Source organism: Nematolebias whitei, chromosome 6, assembly GCF_014905685.2.
Source record: "Nematolebias whitei isolate Nwh7 chromosome 6, NemWhi1, whole genome shotgun sequence".
NCBI classification, from domain to species: domain Eukaryota; kingdom Metazoa; phylum Chordata; class Actinopteri; order Cyprinodontiformes; family Rivulidae; genus Nematolebias; species Nematolebias whitei.
The window spans coordinates 16,212,265-16,233,249 of NC_056503.1; the positions used below are offsets into that span (position 1 = coordinate 16,212,265).

Below are 20,985 nucleotides of genomic sequence, written 5' to 3' on the forward strand. Positions count from 1 at the left end.
TGTCCCTCCTCTTGCCTAATGACTCCCCACCTCCTTCTCGTTCTCTCCGTCTCTCATTTAGGTTTCCTGAACACTGAGTAATCTGCTGAGTAATAATTTCACAGGAAGCCCAGTAATGTAGAGGGCTTACACAGAAATGAGATGCCTGAGCTTCTCTACAATATTTTTAACAAATGTTAACTTAATTAATCATAAACTCCTACACGGTGACCTTATTCCTAAACTATTAATGTATTTTCCTTGTAAGTCGTAGTAAAATGGCTCAACAACTTAACGCTTTGTTGAAAATGGTCTGTTGAAACAAATTGAAAAAGCAGACAAAAATATTGGAAAACTTTGGAAAATCATCAGAAAACCTGAAGAACTATTAATTAAAGTCACTCAAAGCAAGTTAAGAAAGTCTTGCTCGATAAAAGCATGATATAAAGAAATGAGGGTGCAATTGTGGCAAACTTAATCATTTTCTGCATGGACACTGTCATCAGCAAAGAGAGCATTTCTTTCACAGCTTTAATAGTTTTTGACCTTGCATTTGTTTTAGAGATGCTGAATAGCCTTTATCATGTGACTGCAAACCGCTTCACTTATAGCTTTGAAACTACTATATTTTCCGCCGTACATATCGCACCGCCCTATAAGTTGCATAAGTCCAAATATGTCTAATAAAGTGGAAAAATCCAGAAATATGTCGCTTTGCCATAAACGTTGCATCTATTATGTGTCACCGCTGACGCGTCACGTTTACATACCATACCACTTTATTTATAAAGCACTTAAAACAGCTACAAGGCCAACCAAGTGCTGTACAGACAAAACAACAGGTAACACACAAAGCAAAATACAAAATGAGGTAAATCAGAATATAGACTTAAAAACGATGCAGATAATGACGACAAACCAACGTTTGTTACGCGTCACTGCTGACAACCCGAAAATGTGGGCCGATGTTGTGGCAAAAATCAATTGGTTGCCAAATGGTGGCCACGGAAGCTTGCACAGGAGGACTTTAACAAGAATTTAACAAGAATGACACTTAAAAACAATTACTTGTTTGCTCTAAATTGTAGTAAAGTTGTGTCTCAGTCTAACTTTTGCTTAAAAAATGCACTTTGAAGGTCAAATCAGCTGCATTTGCAAAAGCCGATATGCAGAAACATGAACGCTCAGAGGGCGACTTGCTGCACATTTCTTCGAAATCTAACAAGATAAACACCTAAAAGTATTGTTTTTTTGCTCGACTTTATAGTAAAGGTGTGTCTCAGTTGAACTTTTACTTAATAAATGTACTTTGACAGTCAAATCAGCTGCATTTCGCCGGGGTGACGCATTGAAATTAAGCTGATTCGGTTACTCCAGGCAGACGACCTTGGCATACTATGGCAAGCCGACTGTGCCACTAATAGGCACTTTTACCTATTACATGATGCAACAGCATGCCTTACTACCCAAGTGCCATCTAGTGGCTGAAAATGGTCCTGTTCAATATTTTCAGTCAGAATGAATGAAAACAGTCATATCTCAGTGCTTCTCTCTATTCACTATGAAATCTCAGGACTGGGTGTTAAACATCATGACATTAGCTTGCAAGCTATTGTGAAATTCTTTGATCAGGTTAGTAAAAGTCACGGAGCAATCATACTTTTTGAGTACTTGCCGCAATTCCTGACAAGAAAAAATAATGAATACATTGCTGAAAGCAATAAAGCCTATGTTGAGTGGCATATTCTGTTCAATACACTTTTTCTGGACTTGTAGACAGAAAGTCATGTCCATTGTCCTTGATGCACCTCTGAAGCCACACTGTATCTGGCAGTTTGAGGACTCTGGACTTTATTTGACACGGGACTGCTTTATCAAAGTTCATGCTCAAGAATCCAGGTAAAAAAATTCAACAAAGTTAAGTCAGGTCCTCTGAATGCTTTCTTTTTTTGTTGAAATGTTTCGTCCTTCATCCAAAGGACTTCATCAGTGTGAGGAGCCACAACAAACTGAGTCCCACAAGCAGTACACTCACATAGTGGACTAACCAGTTTGAGGGTGATAAGATGGTTTCTGGAGTCCGCCCTCTCCCCTGTAGGCTCCTCAGAGGCAGCCATGGCCAAAGTGGTTCAAAACATCAAAGTTCATGCTCAGTAAACTTTGGAGAAAATCCAACAAAGTTAAGTCAGGTCCTATGGACGGTTTCTTTCTTTGTTGAAACGTTTCGTCCTTCATCCAGAAACCATCTTATTAACATCAAACTGGTTGGCCCACTATGTGAGTGTGCTGCTTGTGGGACTGAGTTTGTTGCAGCTCCTCGGGCTGATGAAGTCCTTTGGATGAAGGACAAAACGTTTCAACAGAAAAAAACTGTCCAGAGGACCTGGCTTAACTTTGTTGGGTACTGGTTTATGTTTTATGTTATAGTAGAATAATTTACTGTCTGTCGCACACACACAAAAAACCCATCAGTAGCTTCCAGTAGCAGATGCTGATTGGTTTGGAACAACTGCAGCCTAATAGAATAAACAAATTGGAGCGATCTCCAAAATATAAGAATTTAACTCCAATGAAAGATAAAATAAAAGCATTAAAGCCAACTGGGTATTTGTATCACATACTCTTTTGGTTTGTTTAACTTGAAAACTTTTACCAAGAGTTACTACACTTCAGCACACTGGGGAATGTCCACTGAGGAAATGAGAAGATGATGAATGTCCGGCTCTCTGAAGAAGAGAAATGTGAGTAGTAAAAGTAAAAGTAGTAAAAGCAGCTCGTTGGACTCCAAGTAAGACAATGAGTCATGCGTTGTTGGAGGAATGCTTCGTGTTGTAATCGGATACAACGGCTGCTCCCGTGACTCAGCGAGAAAGAAAAAAGGAAGCTGGAGAAGTAGATGAAAAAGAGAAGGAAGCTGAGAACACACGTTCCAGATTTTTACCCCATGCCGAGATGTGGGTGTGTGTGTTGAAGGTTTGTGTGGGAAGGAAGTTTGAATAATAAATGGGTTTGTTGTTTTCCTGCTTCACTTAGTTTGCTTGTTTTTTTGTGTATTTTTTACGTGACAGACTGAGTCAATTCCTCATGGGATTATAGGAAATGTTGCCCTCCCTCTACCTTCTGTGATTTTCTGTGGGTTGTGTTTGTGTTCTCCCTCACAAACTGACTGAAACACTTACTTGTTAGGCCCGAGCAGCAAAGCGCTGCAAAGGCCTATTGTAATCGCTCTGTTCAGGCCCGAGCTGCAATTTTTTCCGTCAAATGAATTGATTGAAATTAATTACCCAATAGCCTCCACCACACCCCCTAGAATATTTCAAAACCTCAGCCCCAAGCCATTTTTTGACCGATAATTCTGAAACTCTGTGAACGTCTGTATCGTATCGCGACCTATGAAAAAGTCTCTTGGAGCCCTGGTCCAAAACCAACAGGAAGTCGACCATTTTGGGTCAAAGGGTCATTTTGGGGCATTTCTAATGGCAAATTTTAATGAACTCCTCCTAGGGATTTTGAGTGATTGCCTTCAAACTTGGTTAATATGCCCTTAACACATTGGGGAGTAAAAGTTATCAAAAGCTTTCAGTTTTGTTTAGGTTAAAGGAGCGTAGCCAGGCCTCAAAGTTGCGCTTCACAGCATACATTTCCAAACGCTATAACTTTCACATTGAAAGACCGAAATGCACCGAACTTGGCATGACTCATCCCTGTTGGATGTCCGACGATCCACTGTCGTCATATTTTGACGTCATCAAAGCCCCGCCCCCTCAAAACAGGAAGTCTTTTTTTTACTTGGAATGCTCCCGCTTTGACACCATGGACCTAATCAGGATGCTCCTGTGTTAGAAAACAGCATAAGATGGTCTGACTTGATTTAAAGTGCAAACTGTTTTTGCTGGAGGATGTGGGCGTGGCAGCGTGGCGAATCAAGAAGTGACGCTGTTGCAATACGTTTGGCTCTGAAATACACAGATTTCAGCCAAGGTGCACCAAAATCACTATGATCAATCATTATCCACCCCTTGAACAGGTATCCATTTGACTCTAGTGCACTCCCTAGATTATTCCAAAAGTTATATCTCAGTGAAATATCATCCAATATGTACCAGATTGATTGTGTGTGATCAGTGAGCACTTATCGACACATTGGTACTGTTCTTTAACATTTGACTCAAGTGCGCCCCCTAGATTATTCGAACAGTTATATCTCAGTGAATTATCATTCGATCGGAACCAGATTTTTTGTGCATAATCGATGACCACATCTAAACACATTGATATTGTGGTATAACATATGACTCAAGTGTGCCCCCTCTCATACTGATATGGGAGGAAGGCGATAGGAAAGTTTAGGCATATGCGCACCCTGGTGGACACGTGCGGGAATGGCATGAGAGCGTTCATGATGGCGACTGGGAGGTGTTGCTGGAGCGCCCGCAGTCGCAGGTGATGTTGAAGGTTCAGCGAATACACACCCCGGTGAATGGGCGCAGGATGGGCGCTAGAGCATTTGCGACAGCGACTGAGCAGAGTCGATGGAGCTCCCGTGGTCACCGTAAGGCCGGAGCGGTGCTTTGCCGCGAGGACCTTCAATGCTGCTTGCAGCTTTAATTCACTTGTTGTTATCAGATGTAAAAGCTTTTTCAGTCAGTGAACTGTGATGAGAGACAAAGTGAGTTTGACATGCAAAAGTAACAACTTGTTCCAAGTTTGTTAGCTCCTTGTTAAATCAGAAAATGTTCAATTGTTTGATTAATTTTCTGGACATCTATGTTTGTTCCTTACTTGTTACTGTTGTATAGATCTCTTTGAGTAAAACATAAACACAATAAAAGAGGAAAACTTCAGAAATAATGAATAAAGATGACCTCCCTCTCCCAGCTCCAGCTCCACCTGGGGGATCCCAAGGTGTTCTCAAGGTTCACAGTTCTTTATTGTCATTCGCATCACATGTGGTACATGAGGTGGAACAAAATTGTTTACTCAAAGTCCCTGTTACAATCAAAAATAGCAAAAATATAAAGTATAAAAAAATGAACAGTATACAAGGATTTAAGATATACACTAAACAATAATAATGTAATATAATATGGTATATTAAACAGCAGCCTGAACATGAGTCTTATGATCAGATGGGAATGAATACAGAAGCTTAAAGGCAAGGAATCAGCAGCATGGATAATGTGACATTATCACCAATTAAAGTGGCATTAGAGTGATTTTTCTGGTTAGGAATTTATGAGTAACAGCTTCAGGGTAGAAGCTCTTCCTCAGTCTAGTGGTTCTATACTTATTGCTCCTCAACCTCCTGCCTAAGGGGAGCAGGGCAAAAAGTGTGTGTGCTGGGTGAGCGGTGTCCTTCATGATGCAGGTGGCCCTCTTCCTGCATCTGGAGGTGTAGATGTCTGTGATGGTGGGGAGGCTGACTCCAACAGACTTCTGTGCTGCCTTCACCACTCTCTGCAAAACTTTTCTCTTTCCAGTTGTGCAGCTTCCATGCCACACGTTGATGCTGGAGCACAGAATGCTCTCCACTGTATACCTTTAGGAGGTGAGGACTGAGCTTCCCAGTCCAGCCCACCTCAGTAGCCTGAGGAAGTAGAAGTGAAGTGATGTGCTTTCTTGAGCAGGCTGGTAGTGTTGTTGCCCCAGCTGTGGTTCCTATTCAGGTGTACACTCAAGTTCTTGTAACTGTAGACCACTTCCACCGCAGCTCCTCCTATGTTTGGGGGTAGGGGGGTAGGTGTGTTTGCTCCTTCTGAAATCCACAATCATCTCCTTTGTCTTCTTCACATTGATGTGGAGGTTGCGCTTCCTGCACCAGCTCTCCAGGTGTTCCACGTCCTGCCTGTAGCTGAACTCATCATTGTTTGTGATGCATCCAACCACTGTTGTATCATCTGCAAATTTTTACAAAATGACAGCCTGGATGTGAAGATGTGCAGTCATATGTGAGCAGCGTGAACTGGAAGGGGCTCAACACACATCCCTGAGGGGAGCCAGTGCTGGTAGAGGAGTAGAAGTTTTGGATCCTCACAGACTGAAGCCTGTTGGTTAAGAAATCCTGGACCCAGTTGCATAGGGAGGGTCTTATTCGTAGTGTGAGTAGTTTATCCATCATGGGTCTGGGGAATCAGGGTTTTGAAGGTGGATGTGAGGTCCATAAAGTGCATATGGACGTATGAGTCCTTCTGCTCTAGGTGTGTGAGAGCAGTGTGGACCACAAAGGAGATGGTGTCCTCTGTTGATCAATTCTTGCGGTATGCATACTGGTGTGGGTCCTCGCTAATTTCGATGGTAGCTTTGATGTGGGCCATGACCTGTCTTTCAAAGCATTTAGTGACTATCGGGGTAAGGGCTACTGGCCGGTAGTCATTGAGACCGGGCACCGCAGAGCTCTTAGGAACTGGGATGATGGTGGTGGTCTTCACGCAGGTGGGAACAGTTGCCAGGGTGAGGGAGAAGTTAAAGATATTGGCCAGGACCTCGCAGAGCTGATGGGCACAGTCTTTCAGCACCCTCCCCAGGACATTGTCTGGGACAGTGGCTTTGTGAGGATTCATTCTCCTGAAGGTCCTCCTTACTTCTTTTGAGCTCATGCTGAGGAACTCCTCTTCAGATGGAGGTGAGTCCGGTGGTGGGTGGTCTATTTGGGTCTTCAAAGTGGGCATAGAACCTGTTAATCACACTAGGCAAGGATAGGTCCCTAGGGCATTGTGCACCTCTACTTTTATAATCTGTGATGCACTTAATGCCCTTCCACATGCTCCTTGGGTCCTGTGAGTAGAAATGTCCATGGATCTTCCATGCATATGTGGCTTTGGCTCTCCTAATACCAGCAGCCAACTCTTTCCTTGCCTTCCCCAGTTCCTGTGACTCGCCAGAGCTGAATTCACCATCCATATCTTTCAGCAGAGTACTACGTTGAGCCAGGGTTTCTGGTTCGGGTAGTAAGATAGAACTTTATTGATCCCACAGGAAATTGTTGTGCCAGAGTTTTTCAGTACAAAGGAACATACACAAGGAATAACACAATATATACAAAATAACAGAATTTAACAAATATCATATAATGTAAAAAATAACAGAATATAAAAAATACCAGCAATAAATTAGTAGCATTTCACAGTCCTGGTGGTGGTGACATCGTCAACACACTTACTGATGTATCTGAGGATAGCAGATGTGCTTTCCTCCCGATCCAGTTCTCCCTCATTTACAGCAGCATCCTTGAAGACCTGGCAGTCTGTGCATGCAAAGCAGCCCTGCAGTACAGAGTCACTGTTGCTGGGCCACACAGTGATGATCTTCTGTGTAGGTCTGGAACATCTCATTGACGGGTAATAAACAGGGGCTAGAAAGATGGAGATGTGGTTTAAGAGGCCATGGTGGGGTCGGGGTATGCTCTATATATGTCTCGTATGTTGATATAAACACGGTCTAGTGTGTTATTTCCATGTGTTGGTATGGTGATGTGCTGATAGAATCTTGGCAGAGCATCTTTCAGGTTTACGTGGTTAAAGTCACCATCCATCACGTAAAAATCCTCCGGATGCTTGATTTGAAGCGAGCTAATGTTATTTAGCTCCCGCAGCATGTCTTTAGCTTTAGCATCTGGAGCTATATAGACCCCAATGATGTACACAGCTGTGATCTCACAAGGTAAATAATGTGGCCAACATTTCATAGTCAGTTGTTCTAAAGCTTCGGAGCAGGAACTGTTTATCAGAACAGTTTGTACACCAACCTTCGTTTACATAGACGCATAAGTTTCCCCTCGTGCCTTCTCCGATAGCTGGTTTCAGTCTGCCTGGAAAAGCAGTCTATTGTCCAGCTGGAAGGATGAATCTGGCATGGTGTTGTTTAGCCTTGTTTCCATGTTTCATGTTCTCAAACCAGAAGTAACTTGATCTTCCCTGGAGTCTCCTCCCAGTGTAATGTGCCTATCAAGTCTCTAAAGGGACACAGATTGGAAGCAAGACATTTCTGAACCTCATCAGCTAATGTCTGTTGATGAAGAGGAACATTAGCTCTACTTGGAGCTCCTCTGAATGATGGAGCTTCGTACTCTTCCCAAAGCCAAGCCCAGTAACCCTACAGAGGAACTTCTGTAGGTTTGAAGTTTGGCTTCAAAGGAGGAGTCGGACAAAGCAATTCTAAGACCGCGATGAAGGAGGCCCACAGAAAACAGTTTACCTTGCCTGCAATATGGAAACCAGGGGACTTTCCCAGCGCCTGACTTGGGGTGGGGGGTGGGGAGGAGCCTACTGGTGATCTCCTGAGGTGGTCGAGTTTTGGTTCATGGTGCTCAGCAGGGTTGACACAAAGGTTAAAAGAACTAGTCATTGGTGATCTAGTAATTTCCAAAGAGCTCCATTGTATAAACACAATTCTCAAATTTTAATTGAACACTTGCATTTTCTTAGCCTTAAACTGTTTTTCTGTGTTTTTGCCTGAAAGCATTACACCCTCTGTGGAAAGGAAGTGACTGTAAGACTTAAATAAATAAAGGGTGGAGGAAGATCTGTGGCAAACTAACAATGAATAAAAGAAGAAAACCGTTGCAATCTGAATTTCTTATAAAATCTGGTTATTGTTGAAAGTCAGCTTTCATGAACTCTATCAAAATTAATAGACTTCTTGTAGGCATGATTGGTAAAATTGTAATAACTTATTTTATTAGCTTTAAAACTGATGGAATTGTGAACAAATTGGTCAGTTGGTGACAGTCAAGGTTCAGGTCAGGTGAAGTCTAGTATGTTTTCTTGGAGCCTTAGTAGGTTCAGCCATTAGTTGCCAGTTTTCCTAACAAAACAGCTAAACCATCCATCCATTATCTTTATCTGCATCTTCCTTTTCAGGTTGCAGGGGTTACTGGTGCCCATATTTGTAGTCACTGTGCAAGAGGTGGGGGAGATCCTGGACAGGTCGCAAGTCGTAAGTCAATCACAGGGACACAGAGAGACAAACGAGACAAACCATCATTCACTCTGTCACTCACACCAAGTTACCAATTAGACTAACATGCATGTTTTGTCTGTGGGAGGAAACCTCAGTACCCGGAGAAAACCCACGCATGTACGGAGAAAACATGCAAGCTCCACCCAGAAAGGTCCCCGACCGAGGTTTGATCTGGCGACCTGCTTGCTGAGAGGCAACAGCTTTACCAACTGAGCCACCGTGCCGCCCAAAACAGCTAACTCTGTAACGGTAAAGTGTTCTCAGCACAACAGGACATCACTTTTGGTTAGGGTTTCAGGATTTACACAGAAGCAGATAAACATAGCCATTAGCCTTGTATAAAAGTAATTTTATTTCATAATCATCTCTAATGTTTTTGTCCTGACTGTGAACAATAATTTCCAAGTTTGTTTGTTTGTGCCCAAAACCACACTTGTACTATTCGTGGAAATGTGTAACAGAGAGCGTTAGAGGACAGGCATCTGTTTCATAACTCAAAACACAGAATAATGGTAAAAAATAAAAACTGATGAAAGTGTGGATTTGAGTTGCTCAATTGAATCCACATTGAAGAATGTGAATCAAACAATAATGTTTTTATTCCTGAGATTTTGGTTAAAAAAATTAAAAATGTTTTTGTTCTTAAGGACAATGTTTTATATTTTCTGCTATTGTTAGACAGGCATAGATGCTGAAAAGAACATGTAAAACAAAAGCATTTATGTTGTCAAGAACGGCGTAAGTATGAAAATGACATTTAGTCAAAGTCTCAGTTGGTAAACTTCTTGTGATTTTACCCAGATAGAAAGGTGTAACACTGTACCAGATAGAGGTAAAACATGAGACAAACGCACGTTACAGGCCTAAAAACAGAAAAGAGATGGAGCGTATTAGAAATCGACTAGATGCACGTATAACTAGTGAAAATATTTACTTTTTGCCCACATTAGCAGGTAGGAAACATCATAAAAGGCTATCTGACTGCAGAAATCATTTCAGCATGTGTGCATGTACAGTACATTACGAACATTTGTCACCTGCCACTATGAAAGGTGAGGGGTTATGCAGTTACCCCTGTCTGTGGCTGGTTGTGTTTTTTTTAATCTGGGTTTAAAAGTTACAAGCTGTCTCTGTACACATGACCTCATAGCTTAAATGCAAAGTGTCTATAGCATAGCAAGACCATATTTAGATTGAGCACATCTCCATCTGGACTTCATTAGTTGACTCAGCAGGAATAAGGGCTGAGTCATGCATCGATGTGGGACTTGTCATAGTCTGATTAATTCTTTCAAGACTTGTTCAGTGGTGATGATAAAACCCCCCGGAGCAGACTGGATGTGCTGTTGGGATGTCAGTAAAAGAGGAGGAGGACAGTCGTTATGTTTAGGAGTGACTTTATACAAGTTTATCTCTTCTGCTCCCTCTCACAGTTTATGAGTTTTATTTTAAATGTTTTTTTAAGTTGAACCACATGTACACTTGATGAAAATACTTTTTTTTTTTCTTTCCAAGAGAAAGCCTGTCATGTTTTCTATAGGTTAGAGTATTTTTTTGTAGGGTTTTAGTTTTCTCAAAACTATAGTCTTTGTCAGATTTATTCTTCGTTTTTTATGTAAGTGTTTAAAAGATCCCCCTTCCCTCAACCACCTGAAGCTACTTAAATAATGTTATATAAAACACCTTTGACAAATATACATGAAAAAAGTCTTAGAAGCTACAGAAAAAAACATTTAAGTCATAAAGCCTTCCAAAATCACCCCAATGGATCTCACTTGGGCCGATCTTTGGAGTTTGTTCCTGTTTAGTAATCTTACTTGCACAATAGTTCAGTTGAGTCCCTTTTTGGCCTGCTGTAAAGAGCACTTAAGATGATACTCCATTAATATTCAAGTTCAAATAGGTTTATTGTCATTTCACCACATTTGCTACATGAGGTGGAACAAAATTATGTACACAGTCCCAGTTACACCCAACAATAGCAAAAATATAAAGTGTAAAAAGAAACAGTAAATAAGGATCTAAGATATACACTAAACAAAAGCCAAACTGTACGCTAAAAGATCTAAGACATAGGCTAAACACTAATAAATGCAAAACAACACGATGTAACAACAGCAGCCCAAACATGATTCTCTGTGAGCAGATGGGTTTGAATGATTACAGCACCATGAGATCAGCAGCAGCATGAGATCAGCAGCATGGATAATCAACAGCACATATCACCAAACAAAGTGGCATTACCAGTGATTTGTCTCTTCCCCCCCCCCCCCCCCCCCACACACACACATTGATAATTCTTGTTAGGGATTTATGAGTCTAAAAGCTTCAGGGTAGAAGCTGTTCATCAGTCTAGTGGTTCTACACTTAATGCTCCGCAACCTTCTGCCTGAGGGGAGTGTGGCAAAAAGTGTGTGTGCTGGGTGAGTGGAGTTCTTCATGATGCAGGTGGCCCTCTTCCTGCATCTGGAGGTGTAGATGTCTGTGATGGTGTGGAGACTGACTCCAACACTCTTCTGTGCAGCCTTCACCACTCTCTGCAAAGCTTTTCTTTCTGCAGCTGTGCAGCCTCCATGCCACACGTTGATGCTGGAGCACAGGATGTTCTCCACTGCACACCTGTAGAAGGAGGTGAGGACTGAGCTTCTCAGACCAGTTCGCCTCTGCCGCCTGAAGAAGTAGAGTCTCTGATGTTCTTTCTTGATCAGACTGGTAGTGTTGTTGCCCCAGCTGATGTTGTCAATTCAGGGTGCATTCAAACCAGCCCTGTTTAGTCCACTTTAATCAAACTCTAGTCCGTTTGCCTAGAAAGTCCGGTTTGTTTGGGGAGGTGTGAATATGCATTCGAACTCTGATGCAGACCAAATAAGTGAAATCTGGTCCGCCTAAATAGCTAGGTGTTGGTTTGGTTGAAGTGAACTCGAATGCAGTTCCAATGCATTGTGAATGCAAGTGGACCGGAGACCGCTCCCAAAGCAGGAAGTGGACTACAGGGGCAGGGCATTACAACCAAAACAAACGCGCATTTCTCATATCTGATACGGAGCCATCTCAGCTGCCTTGTGTGAAAAATAACATTCTCCATGGTCTTCTGCCTCGTCTTCCACTCGTGCTGACTCCATTGTTGAAAAATGACAAAACAGAAATCCTAAAACCACTCAAATTTGACACCACTCCATTTTTGTTTTTATTTCCAGAAGAAGAAGTGTCTTTTTCAGAGGTTTTGTGTAATTTCCTTCAGTAGTTTATGGTGCAGCGCCACCACAGGCGAGGGGCAGAACAGGTTGGCTCGACTGACTCAGTACAGTGTGAATGCAAACTGCACCAGCTGAAAATGTAAACAAATGTTTAGAATTTTGGTCCCCAATCGAACCGAGTCTACCAGACCATCAGGTGTGAAAACGACCTCAGGTGCACACCCAAATATTTGTAACTGGAGACCACTTCCACCGCAGAGCCTCCTATGTTGGGGGGGGGGGGGGGGATATTTGCTCCATTTGAAATCCATGACCATTTCCTTTGTCTTCTTCACGATTCAATTAATTTTATATAGTGCCAAGTCACAACAGAAGTTGTCTCGGGGCACTGAACAAAAACATTCATTAATAAAATAAGTTAACATTATTTATCTGAGGAGCAGGCTGCTTTGAAATTAACTCCACTGCAGAACTCTCATCTTGAGCAAGTACAAAGGCAACAGAGGAAAGGAAAAAACTCCCTCATGAGGAAGAAACCTTTAGCAGAAACTTTCTCAGGATCAGCGGCCATCTGCTTCAGTGAAGGTTGTTCTTCCTGCACCAGCTCTCCAGGTGTTCCACCTCTTGCCTGTAGCTGGACTCATCATTGTTTGTGATGCATCCAACCACTTCTGTACCATCTGCAAAACTTACAATATGACAGCCTGGATGGGTAGTTTCACAGTCATATGTGAGCATAGTGAAGAGCAGGGGACTCAATATACAGCTCTGAGGGAAGCCAGTGCTGAGGGTTATGGTGGAGGAAGAGAAGTTTTGGAAGTCTGTCCCTCACAGACTGTGGTCTGTTGGTTAGGAAGTCCTGGACCCAGTTGCATAGGGAGGGGCTTAGTTCCAGTGTGAGTAATTTTTCCATCAGTATATGGGGAATCATGGTGTTGAAGGTGGATGTGAAGTCCACAAAGAGCATACGAATGTAGGAGTCCTTCTGCTCTAGGAGGGTGAGGGCAGTGTGGACCACAGAGGAGACTGATGTTGATGGTAGCTTTGATGTGTATCATGACCAGTTGTTAGCATTTACCAACTATTGGGGTGCAGGCTACTGGAAGGTAGTCATTCAGACCAATCACTTCAGAGCTCTTATGAACTGGACTGATGGTTGCAGTCTTCAGATAGGTGGGAACAGTTGCCTGGATGAGGGAGGCATTAAAGATATCAGCCAGTACCTCGCAGAGCTGATCGGCACAGTCTTTCAGCACCCTCCCCGGTATGTTATCGGGGCCAGTTGCTTTGTGAAGATTAATCCTCCTGAAGGTCCTCCTTACTTCTGCTAAGGTCACACTGAGGAATTCCTCTTCCGGTGGTGAGGTGATTCTGGTGCTGGGTGGTCTTTTCGGGTCTTCGAATCAGGCATATAACCTATTAAGAGCATCAGGCAGTGATGGGTCCCTAGGTCATTGTACATCCCTGCTTTTATAGTCTGTTATGCACTTAATGTCCCTTAACATGCTCCATGGGTCCTGTGAGGAGAAATGTCCCTGGCTCTTCTGTGTGTAAATTGCTTTGGCCCTCTTAATACCAGCAGCCAACTCTTTCCTTGTCCTCCCTAGTTCCTGAGTCGCCAGACCTGAAAATAGTAACTGATTCCTAAGGCAGTAACATGACTTTAATATTAAATCATCTGCCAAAATAATACTGTATTTGTCCACAGTTAAGTTCTTCAGATAATCTTCAAACAAAAATGTAACTTTTGTTTTTCCTAATTAATCAGTCTTGGCAAAATGTCAGGTGTTTTTAAGACGTTTTAGTTTGGATATATCTTGAGCTCATTAGGCTTTGGTTCTAGAGTCTGTGGTCCAAAATGTCGTGGAAGGAAAATCAGAGTCAAGAAAAAGAACACTACAGAAATTGTAAACGTGCCCTAAATTTAATATGTCCCCTAGTGAAGCTTATATTTACAGTAATAACAGTTCAAAAATGTTTCTGTGTGATTCAAACTGATTTAGACTCCTCCTAGGGGACATATTTTGGCATTTAGGGAAGAACTTTTAATAAAGCAGAGATGAAGAAAGAATATTTCTGTTATACATTCAATAAACTATATTATTTATTTTTTATTGTTCCAAGTTTATTACATGACCTTACCTAACAGATAATCTTTTAGGGCTGAAGTTGGTATTCTGATGTTACGCCAAAAAAAATAAAATAAATAAAAACTTACAGAAGTGGACTCCAAATGTTAATCATTTAGATAGACAGACCCTTTCCAAAAATTAGAATATCATGGAAAAGTTGTTTAACTTCCATAATTTCATTCAAAAAGTTAATCTTTAATAGATAGTTTCAGGGCCCACAATTTAAACAATTTCAAGTATTCAACATTTTTCAGTCAGGTCATCTGGACAGTTTCTTTTTTTTTTTTTTGTGCTGAAACGTTTCACCTTCGGTCCGGAAGGCTTCATCAGTCAAGGAAACACACAACAAAACTGATTCTTCCCCCAACAGCTTAATCCAAAGTGGAACAAACCAGTTTTGCTTGTGATTAGATGGTCTCTTTGGTACGCCCCCTCCTCCATTGCCGGCCAGCACAAACAAAAAGAAACTGTCCAGATGACCTGACTGAAAAATGTTGGATTGTATACCTGGATTATTGAGCATGGACTTTGTTAATTTCAAGTATTTATTTGTTTATTTTTACATAATTTGGGCTTCCAGCTCATGAAACCCACAAAAACAGGATTTCAAAAAATTAGAATACTGTGGAGAAATCAGCCCAAATGTTGCAGGGCGTGATTGTTTTAAACTGAGTGTGACACACTAATCATCCACTAAACTCAAAGCACCTGCACAGGTTCCCCCAGGTGCCATTAAATTGCTTCAGTTTGGTTCAATTGTCTCAGTTCGGTTCAATACGGGGAAGACTGCAGACATAACCAGAAGACCATCATTGATACCCTCCATAGGATGGGTAAGCCACAAAAGTTCATAGCTAAGGAGGCTGGCTGTTCACAGAGTGCTGTGTCCAAGCATATCAATGGAAAGTCTAGTGGAAGGGCAAAATGTGGCAGGAGAAGATGCACCAGTAAAAGAGATGACTGTGGGCTTCAGAGGATTATCAAACAGAGAAGATCCCAGAATCTGTCAGAGATCCAGAACGAGTGGAATGAGGCGGGAGTCACAGCTTCAAAAACCACCACATTCACCACGCATCTGGGAGATGGGCTACAACTGTCGGGTTCCTCTGTCCTCTTTTTCGATGACAGTAAAGTGTGCCTTTCCTTCAGAAATCAAGGTCCAAGGGTTTGGAGGAAGAAGGGTGAGGAACAGAACCCATACTGCATGAGGTCCAGTGTGAAATATCCACAGTCAGTCATGATTTGAGGTGCAATGTCCAGTGCAGGTGTTGGTAAACTCTGCTTTCTTAAATCCAAGGTCACCCCAACAGTCTACCAGAATGTTTTACAGGACTTCATGATTCCTTCTGCTGAGGATCTATATGGAGATGCAGATTTCATCTTCCAGCAGGGCCTGGCCCCTGCCCATGCTGCCAGAAGCACCAAAACATGATTTGATGCCCATGCCACAGTGCTTGACTGGCCAGCCAACTCACTGGACCTAAACCCCATTGAGAATCTATGGAGCATTCTCAAGAGGAAAATGAGGGAGGGGCACCAGACCCAACAACAAAGAAGAGCTGACAGCATCAAGGAAATCTGGGCTTCCATAACTCCCAGGCAATGCCACAGGCTGATTGCCTCAATGCCACGTTTCATCGAGGCAGTGATTAAGGTAAAGGGATTCCCAACCATGTACTGAAGATTGACAAATCGTTTTGAAAGTACCATATTTTGTAACGAACCACCTAACGGTTGGACCAAAATCACCACACAAAAAGTCAAAATTAAATTATATTTATTTTCAAGGTGAAGTATAGCAGATTGGACTGGTTCTGGTACTGGTTCTGGGTTCTGGTTCGGGTTCAGGAACGAGTCTATGAGACAGAGATCGGTTAGTGGTCGTGCAGGAGATGATGGAGAGCAAAGGTCAGAATGAGGAGGACCACTAACCGTCTCAGATGAGCTTGAAGGTTCTGGAGACTGACGAGGTCCAAACTGATCTGGATTGCTGCAGGAGAGGCTGGGTCCGGGGGGGCTGCAACCGGCCGCAGCAACAGGTGGGTGGTGAGTCTGTTGAGTGAAGAGACGTGGTCACACAAGCCAGGGTCCAAAACTGGAGAGCAGAAGACAGGAGGTACCAGAGGAGAAGACGAGGAGGCATTGTTGTGCAGGCGAAGGTCAGAACCAAAAGCAGAAGACGTAATAATCCAAAGGGTTGAGCGAGAGACGATGTCCAGGTGAGTCGTGGGTCCATGAGCCGGGAGGTCAAGCCAAGAGGGGAGAACAAGAACCAGGAGCAGGACAGGAACAAGGAGACAGGTAAACTATAACAAGGGGACACAAAGGCTATGGGGAAACAAGGCAGGATCATAAACGCGACGTATTTACTTGCAGTGAACTGTTTTCAACTACCGGGCACCGAAGAAGAGAAAGAGTGCAGCTTTTAAAGGGTGAGAGAGACAGGTGCAGCCAGTTGAGTTCAATCAGCTGCTGCTGGCTGCAGTGAAGACAAAACTAAACAACTGTGACGTCACCCTCAACCAGCATGCAAAGAAGACAAACTAAAACTCACGTACATAAAACATTACCAGAGCGGACAGAATAAATGAAACTCACAGAAAAGATCTATAGCAAACTTTAAAGAGTGATCAGGGTGACAGAAAATATAATCTATGGAACGTGATTCATGACATATTTTGATTGATTTGTTGTGATCCTAGTTTCTTTCTTTTTTTCTGCAAAAATGAGTAGTGTGGGCTGATGTCTTCACAGTATTCTAGTTTTTTGAATTCCTGTTTTCATGGGTTTCATGAGCTGGAAGCCCAAATTATATAAAAATAAACAAATAAATACTTGAAATCGTTTAAATTGTGGGCCCTGAATCTATCTTCTATTAAATATTAACTTTTTGAATTGAATTATGGAAGTCAAACATCTTTTCCACGATATTCTAATTTTTTGGAAAGGGTCTGTGTATCCATTCCTAAAATGTTTATGAAGTCTATCCATAAGATATTTTGCTAACGGAACGGACATACTAATGCACGCACACAGGCAATAACCGTATTGACCTTTTGATCTTGGTGGCAGGCAATAATTCAAGTGACTTTACAAAATAATAACATTTTCAAATGCTTTCTTCTTTTTTTAAAATACCTGAAGAGTCTCTGAAACTTATCACTTTGTGTGATAATCATTGAGTTATTCAGTCTGTCAGTAATGACCAGGTTGTGTCTCTGCAGCTGCTGTATGCAGGAGAGTGTGTTCATTAGGGTACAGTTTAAAGGCTATAAATCCTCTGTGTGTATTTCTGTGCAGACTCTTGTCTCCTCTTACCTTTTAAGCTACCTTCAAACAGATCTGAAAGTGCCGTAACCTCGGCTTTATAGTCATTATCAGCCTTTTTTTTCCCCTCTACATGAACTGTGTCTCTTTTTAGGATGATTTGTGTTGAAAGTGGTGATGTTGTATAGTGTAATTTATGTTTAACACAAAATGAAGGCCCATAATAGACTTTTGTGGTCTTTTAGATATTATCTTTCCCTTTGCGCGACAGAATAGCCAATAAGTATTGACCAGTGTTGTGATGCAGCATGAAGCTTTAAGTACATCCGAGACTAAACAAACAACCTGTTGTACCTCAGATCTTTGCCATTTGGAAGATTTTAGTGTATCACCCTACGCCCAACAAATTAACCAGTTCAGTTTGTTTTATTTAAACATAATGTATAAAGCAATACAACATCACTCAAATAAAGGCCAACAATTTCTTGAAGGAATGTATATCGCTTGCTGCCTGTCATGACAGAGTTTTAAACTAAGATAAACTTATGATGAGAAATGACAATGTATCGCCATTTTGGTTAAACCTAGCAAATAATGTTATAAAGCTACAATGAACAAACACCCATACACGCACAAACACATTATTATTTCATTTTTGCCTTTAGCAAGTGAAAATATTGTAACTGCTGTCCTGTACCCAAGTCTTTCAGCCAATGGCTAATTTGCAGACCCAGTCCCTGTTAATAATAATAATAATAATAATAATAATACAAAACAGCTGGAATTGTACTGTGCAGTTGAAGAGGCTTCCCACTTCACATAACGTAGGTAATTTTCTCAATTCAAAAGTCCAGGTGTTTTGTTGTTTAATTTTTATTTTATTGGATTTGTCATGCTCCAGATGACTGATAATCCACACCAACATAGACTCAGACCCTGGTTAGTCTCTTAAAAGAACAGACCCTTTAAAATCTACCAATGCAAAAAACTTCCACTTTAACGCAAACAGAAAACATAGAACTACAATAAACACACACCAAATATTAATGCAAAGAACAGGAAGCAAAACAAAAAGGAATGGAAGAGAAGAATAGTATTAAACAGTTTTATCTGTAGAAGCTGGTATATGTCAGTATTCACAGATTTTTTTCCCCGTAGCTGTTGTTTCACCTGTGCATTAAAAATTTAATTCAATTTATTATTATTTTGCTGTTATGGCTTCCCAATCTGAGGAACTCTAGACAAAAAGGAAGATTGTTCAAACGTTGTCTTGTGCCTTGTTGCTGGTTTACAGTATTTATTACCTGTTCCTGCTGTTGAATCTGCTCTCCTGCTGACTTAAAAATGATATGTATTAGGGCTGGACAATCATTCGATATCGATATATCTCGCAAAATACTTTTATTCAACAACGATGATATGAGTTTTAAGCATATTTTCGATATTTTGATATGATTACGGGCAGCACGGTGGTGCAACTGGTAGAGCTGCTGCCTCTCAGCGAACAGGTCCCTGGTTCAAACCCCGGTCCAGGGGCCTTCTGGGTGGAGTTTGCATGTTCTCTCCGTGCATGCGTGGGTTTTCTCCGGGTACTCCAGTTTCCTCCCACAGTCCAAAAACATGCATGTTAGGCTGATTGGTAACTCTAAATTGTCCCTAGGTGTGAGTGAGAGAGTGAATGGTTGTTTGTCTCGTTTGTCTCTATGTGGCCCTGTGATGGACTTGCGACCCGTCCAGGGTGTACCCCGCCCCTCGCACAGTGATTGCTGGACATGGGCACCAGCGACCCCCGTGACCCAAAATTGAATAAACGGGTAAAGAAAGTGGATGGATGGATGATATGATTACAGCGTTTCACTGACGCATTTCTTTTTCTGTTCGGGTTGAAACGGACGCTTCAGTTTCATCCTGAACAAAAAAAGGTGCGACACAATAAGTAAATGTGCGTTAACGTAGATGTTGCACAGAGCTCGAGTCCATAAGGCGTTAGCGATAGCAGGCTAGGATAATCTCCAACGTGTGTTAAGTTTTCGCTTCAAAATGGGCGCCCATGACCGTCAGATTGTGACTGAACAAGCTTCACAAGCGAAGAGAAGCAGATGACATCACTGATACGGGAGGAAAGACTAATTAGCCGGTGTGGAAGTGGTTCGGCTTTCTAAGATCTGATAAACTGCAGGTTTCAGTCAGAGTGCTGCAAAATGTGACGGAGAGTCGTTCCAACTAGCGGTGGGAACATCTAACTTGTTCTATGTGAAGAGTTTCCAGTCCATAGAATATGCTGAGAGTCACAAGATGAAGCACAATAAAAGTGTGAGCCAACGTGTCCCTGAAACGCCCCCAGCTGTGTCAAAAGAGAAACCCATGCAGCAAACGCAGAAGTTTGCTGCATGGGTTACGTTATGTTGTTGTTTACAATTAAATCTATTACTAATGACAAAGTTGAGAGTTTTATGCTTATTGGAAGATGATTTCAATTTTTTTAAGACTAAATCCATATAAAAGGTGAACATTAATTTATTTGTACAGTTTGTACAGTTTTTCTGAGGCTTTTATATTGTTTATATCAATATCGAATTATATCGTTATCAACCGAAATTAAGAAATATATTGTGATAAAAGTTTTGGCCATATCCATCCATCCAGCCATTACCTTTTACCCACTTCTTCCATTTTGGGTCACGGGGGTCGCCGGTGCCCATGTCCAGCAATCACTGTGGGAGGGGCGGAGTATGCCCTGGGCAGGTCTCCAGTCCATCACAGGGACACATAGAGACAAACGAGACAAACAACCATTCACTCTCTCACTCACACCTAGAGACAATTTAGAGTTACCAATCAGCCTAACATGCATGTTTTTAGTCTGTGGGAGGAAACCAGAGTACCCGGAGAAAATCCATGCATGCACGGAGAGACCATGCAAACTCCACCCAGAAAGGCCCCTGGACCGGGATTTGAACCGGGGACCTGCTCGCTGAGAGGCAGCAGCTCTAAATAAAGGTTGAACGAAAAAGCTCTACCAGTTGCACCACCGTGCTGCCCTGTTTTGGCCATATCTTCCAGCCCTATTATGTATGTACTTTATGTATGTGTATGTGTGTGTGTGTGTATGTGTATATACTGTAAGTCCATATTAGTTATATTATATGTAACTACTTCTATAATAAGACCATTAACACAATTAGAAGCCAGCCTTAAAGTTTAAAAAATGTACCAAACTATTAAAGCTTAAAAGATTGCGTGGTATGGTTTTTGATCTAAAATGTTTAATGTTTGTTTACACATCACAGTTTCCTTTCATGTAAGTGTTTGCATAACCCCAAACACTTACATGAAAGGAAAAATACAACAGAATTGTTGCACGCAAACTGGGTAGTCTTTATGAGTAAACATGAACTTATAATATGAAAGCAATAAGGAAGATTTTTTTATGCTTTTAGACATTTTTCTGA

General features: G+C 41.8%; 1 protein-coding gene across 3 annotated transcripts in view; it reads left to right on the forward strand.

Moving 5' to 3' along the window:
• Positions 1-20,985, forward strand: part of veph1 (ventricular zone expressed PH domain-containing 1) — a 139,214-nt gene that overhangs the window by 44,396 nt on the left and 73,833 nt on the right. The gene's annotated exons all lie outside the window — the stretch shown is intronic.